Source organism: Myotis nattereri, assembly GCF_964212035.1.
Source record: "Myotis nattereri genome assembly, chromosome: 15".
In the NCBI taxonomy this organism is placed as follows: domain Eukaryota; kingdom Metazoa; phylum Chordata; class Mammalia; order Chiroptera; family Vespertilionidae; genus Myotis; species Myotis nattereri.
Genome location: NC_138090.1, coordinates 24,312,731 through 24,318,772, shown reverse-complemented (window position 1 = coordinate 24,318,772; position 6,042 = coordinate 24,312,731).

Below are 6,042 nucleotides of genomic sequence, written 5' to 3'. Positions count from 1 at the left end.
TTTAATTAAATTCAGTATTGGAACTTTAAAAAAAGAGCCACTCATTTAGAAGATGGTGGTATAATTAGATTGAACTGTAGAAATTTACTTCTATGAGTCAAAACCATCAATTTTTTATAGTATAGCTCAGTAGAATTTGCCACCCCTCAGATTATCTCCTAGTCTGAACCTTATTCTCAGTAGTAAGTAGAGAAGCCCGTGGAATTTAGTGTATGTATGTGTGTGTCTCTGTCTGCCTGGAGATATGTACCTAGGACTTCATTTCATTTTGTTCCTAGCAATAAACCTTCCAGCTCTCTACATGCTGGGGCAGAAGCCAGAAGTTCTCGCTGCTTTGCCAGCACCACAATCCATTAATTTATGGAATGTCTTATTCACCCTTGTTCTGCACAGCATTACTTTTGATAACCGAACCCATTTCATAAAAAATTAGTGGGGCAATGGGTTTGTGCCTCTGGAATTCACTGCTCTTTGCCCATACCCCACATACAGGAGAAGCAGGTATAATAGAATGGTGGAATGGTCTACTTAAGACTCAGTTATGGCCCAAAGTGGGACACAAAACTCCATCTTACAAATTCCATGCTTTGAATCAGTGACCACTTAATGGGGCTGTTGATCTCATTAGAATAAATGGTCTGGAATTAAGCAGAGGTAGAGAAAGTGGTGCCTCTCACTGTTCCTCCCAGGAACACATTCACAAATGTTTTGCTTCCTATCTCCTCAGTGTTGAGTTCTGGAGGTCTGAGTTTGCAAGGGAGGAGTGCTCCCACCAGGGAACACGAGTATTCATACAGAAATTGAAACCATCTGGTCATTTTGCCACTAAACCAGTAGGCAAAGGCGTTTCCTCTCCTGGCTGGTATAGGAGAACAAGGGCATTTGCGCTGTTTCTACATGGTGGGTGACGGAGAATGACATGTGGAACCCAGGGGCATCTTGTAGCACTTCAATGTCCACTGACAAACTTGAATGGAAAATAACCAACTCAGAGGCATGAATGATGTAGACCCTTTAGACAATGAAGTCTTGGGTTACCTTATGAGGTATAAACCCAACAGATCCTGGCTGAGGGGAGAGGAAAATGAATATGAAGAGGGAGAATGAAGATTATTAACTACAGCCTTGTGATGAATTAATTATAAGTTACTGAGCAGTTAATGCATATTTTCTTCCTTGCTGTGTGTGTACTAATTTTTTCTCACTTCTCTTACCATATATGGGATTTAGAGGGTTAACTTTGCTAATAAAGAGTTGTTTTTCTTGTAGGAAGTTTAATCATGTTTAGAAGTGCATGCATGTGGATGTAGAAAAGCCCAAGGAGACAGACTATAGTAGACATTAACTTGTTTCTCAGACTCAAGCTCACCCTTCTATATAGCTTTTGGTGCTGGTCTGGGACTCAGCAAACCCCATTTCTCCTTTGCCAGCTGGCTGGCTTCTTATTGGATGGACCAATGGAAGCCCAGAGGGAGATGACAAATCTAGAGGAGGAAGGAGGAGCATAATCCTTTCTGTCTGCTTCTTCCTCTGCTTTCCCCTAAACACCTCTTCCCTCCAGCGGAGGCTGGTGTTTCAGTTACTGTCATTGATACCAACTACTCAGCGCTTAGATTTCTGCCCAGTACTCTGGCCCATAGGATACCTCCATTCAACTCAGACACGTGTTAATCTTACCAGGGGTGTTGAGCTTCAACTCTAGGGTGTCTTCGGGCTTCTAAAGTTGAGCAATTTCAGCCCCTTTCCTAAGAGTGACAGCTTCCTGCATGATACCTTAAATGTTCTTTTTCCTTTTTTTAGATCTTTAATACCCAATTAACAATTCTTTACATTGAATTTCCTCTTTTGAAATAAGGGTGGCTTTTATCTCCTGACTAGATTTTTTCCAAAGCTGTGAAATCCTGGGTTTAATAGTCTTGAAATACTTCCTTTTTTAATCTGCATTCAAGTTTACAGCTATTAAAGTAAAAATGTTCAACCACTTACAACTGCCTGGAAGTGTTCTCATGTGACCTGTAGTTAGTTTACCACATTTGGAAAACACTGCCCCAGCACAATAACATCCATTGACTTGGTTGTTGTTTCATTCATGTTCATCTCCTTAGTTGTCAAGCTACTACTGTTCTCTGAGGTAGAGACTGTATCTTTTTTATTTGCTCCTGTACCTAGCAAGGAATGTGACCCATATTAATGCTTTTAGTAAATGTTTCTTCAGTGAATGAATGAATGATAGATGGTTTGGAAATCACCTAGCCTACAAAGCCTATGTGAACCCCAGTGCTGCCCAACGGGCGAGGCTAAGCTGTTGAGCATCAACCTATGAACCAGGAGGTCACGGTTGGTCAAGGCACATGCCCAGGTTGTGGGCTCAATCCCCAGTAGAGGGCATGCAGGAGGCAGCGATCAATGATTCTTATCATTTATGTTTCTATCTCTCCCTCTCCCTCTCTGAAATCAAAAATATATTAAAAAAATAAAAAACACAGTACTGTGGAAATAAAGACTAACCAAATGAAAAAAAAAAAAAGAATATTCAGTGCATGCTACAGAGCAGGGGACTCAGCCACCATCATTGGCAGATTTAAAATCAGGCAGAGGAATGGGAAAGCCTTATTGTGAGGGAAAGAAAAGGGAAGGCTTCAGGTTTGCCTTGATTGGAGGCTGTTGGCATGACGAAGCTGTAGGTGGCTAATAGAAGCAGGATATGCTAAATGATTGGTTAGATAGGCATATTTGACTTTCTGGTTGGTCCTAAGTTAGAAATGGGGACAAAAATTAGGGAACTTATCAGTTATTAATCTTTATCTTTTGGAGCTGATTGTTACAGAAGTTATTGTTTAGCATCGTAGATTGTCACTAGAGATACACCATCTGGCTTTCTGCAAGGCTGGAGTTTAGATAAGGGGTTGGTTTCTTGGGCAGGTTGCTGCAGGTTATGGGTCAAAGTTCTATTTTTATAGATAGCCTAACCATTGTCCATTTGTATATTCAGTCTCTCAGTACTTAAGTTTATTTCTAATCATACTATAAAGTACAACTGTTTGATCATGATTCTGTGGAAATAAGCACTCAATTTAAGAAGTGCCACCAGTGGGATTAGGGATGTTTGTGGCTCTAGCCATTGGCAGAGTTGTCTGTGCTGGAGGCAGACACTTCAGCATTTAGTGCCCCGGGAACAATGCCACCAAATCAGGCAACTGAAAACTTTTGTTATTCCAGATCTTGGGGAGGAAAACTTAGCCAATACCATTGACTAATGGATATAGAATTCAATTCAAAAGATAATCATCATTTCACTTAACAATTCGCTACAATTCATATAAGTTGATTAACTTTATCAAAGAGAAGATGTAGCTATAATAGTAGTCTCAAGAAAATCCCTAGAGAACTTTCACTTTGTAATATGTATTTTATGAAGATATCCATTTCCCCTGAAACAGTTGCCTAATGAAATGTGTTGTCAAATGAAACACATTTTCCCAATCCCGGCCTCAGAGAACACACAGGTGCCATGTCATTTAGTCCAAGGTATGTTGGAGCTTCTAAAGGAGTCTGGCCTGACATGCCTTCTTCCTGTAGGAATATCCTTACATGAGTACTTTATTAATAAAGTATTTGGTGGTTCTGTAAGTGCTTGTAAACTATAAGCATCTCACTACACGTAAGTTCTCATTTTAATTTTAATAATCATGAAATCATTAATCCATAAATGTACCCTGTTTAGCTCTGTTTGGACAAAGAAATCATTTGCACAGAAAGGATACCACTTTCCAAACCAACACCTCAATTTTATATCCTAGAGTTTCCTCAACATATTTTGCTTGTTTTCTGTCTGAAGCTGTATTTTCAGTTGCCCCAAGAAAAAAATATGTCCTGGGTTTCAGATATTCATTTTACAGCAGGAGCTCTGGACTTGTTTGTATAGTCACGCTGTTCTCTGTACAGTATATTTATTCTGGACGGTATCGCTTGCTAAAATCTCTTCCATCAGCATTGGGTGTGAGAAAACCCTGCCTTCTCATGATTAGCAGGGGCAATCCTATGCTATTGCAAAATTGCAACAGGATCAAACAAGACCATCAGATAATGAAGATGACAATCTGACAAATATTGGCAGGCCATGATTTCCAGTGACTTCTCTCCCACTCACAGCAGGCTCTCACACCCACGTCCCTTTCTCTGACCTCTGCCCTGATCATTGTCCCAGAGTCTCCTCCCTCATACAACACCCGTGTCAAATGGATTCCATCCTTGACCCTGACACTTCTCTGTTCCCATCTTGGATTCTCATTTGACTTAAAGGGGATGTCACAGTCAAAAAGGAGGATAACATAGGATCAAGTCTGCAGTTCAAATTATAGACCAGATTCTGGAGTCAGCAGTAACTGAAAACCTAGATCAGGAGTGTGCAGCACAAACCTACACTTAACCCTCAGAGATTCCATCAGGTATTTATTCAAGAAGGGAGCTGATAAAGATGGGACTAAGATGTTAGCTGGAGGAAAATAAAGCAAGGTGGAAGCAGCTGCTCTGCTAGATAATTCCCCAAAAGAGTAACTACTGTGATATGTGAAGGACATCTGTCTTTTTGTTTTGTTTTTGTTTTCGTTTAGGAGAGAGAGAAACACTGATTTGTTGTTCCACTTATTTATGTATTCATTGGTTGATTCTTATATGTACACTGATGGGGGATTGAACCCACAACCTTGGTATATTGAGAGGATGCTCTAACCAACTGAGCTACCAGGCCAGGGCCAAGGAGATCTATCATTAAATGTCAGCCATGTACTGGGAAGATTGCTGACATTATTCATTTGACTCGGCCAGGCACTGAATTATGGGCTGGAGGTGTAAAGTATTCTATTTACCCACGAAGAAACTGAGGCACACAGTCATTCAATAACTTGCCTAATGTCACACAGCTGTTAAGTGATGGAGCCAGGATCTGAATGAACCCAGATTCACTGACCTCAAGTCACATGCCCTTTCTCTTATATCACACTGTAGAGAGAAGCAAAAGATTAGAATTGGGAAACAGGAATAAAATAGCCTAGGTCCATAAGATCCTAATATGTTCCAAACAGAATCTTTCAAAATCATATTGTATTGCCTGACATTTTTAAATATGCCTTTTTTATAGATTGGCTTCTAATAGATGAAATGAATTAAATTCACATTAGCAATCACTTTTTGACAAATGGTTAACATTATAAATAGGATATTCTCAATATTAATGATCCCATATTAAGAAAGATTATACACGCAAATCTATGGTAACAAAAAACATTGGGAAAACAATTATTTGATGAGTGCTCACTCATCACAAATTTTTAGGTCATATTCTATAAAATATCCAATATGAAAGCGAGGATTATGCCTCAGTCTTTTTTTTTTTTTTTTGGTCTGGTTCCAACCCAAGTTCCTCATTTAGAGCACTATAAAAAGATGCTTAAAATAATAATGAATAAAATGAAAATTATTTTCCTATTTACCCAACCTCACATAAATGTTTTTTGTGACTATTCTGTGAATTTGTTTAATAAATATTGGACTCCTTAAAGAGTTGGCATACTTCACTATTTCCCAAGATAATTCTATCTGTGAGCATGTATTCACAAACTCAAAATCTTCAGTTGTTCAAAGCTCAAGAGTAAGGAGTACAATATTAGTATTTTCTCCAGGAAGTCAGAATTATGAAATTCTTAGTCTGGGGTGTACTTCTTCCTTCTGATTTAATCCAGGCACCCAATTCTACTCTCTTTTGTCAAATGGAAGATGCAAAGCATTTAAGGCTAGTTCTTCCAGGAAATTACCTCAGGACCTGCTGTATCTGGTAAAACTGTCTGGAAACTATCCAAGCAGAACATTAAAAGAGACAAATGACTTCTTCTGGCTGTCTATGGTAAAATACAAACCAGATATAGAGACATACTACTGAAAGAACAATTTTGTTTTGTAGCAGAATTGTGAGGGCCCAGCATGGTCTTTATGGCAAGCAAAGAGTTCTCAAAGTAAAAAAAAAAAATGCAAAGATCAAGTCTG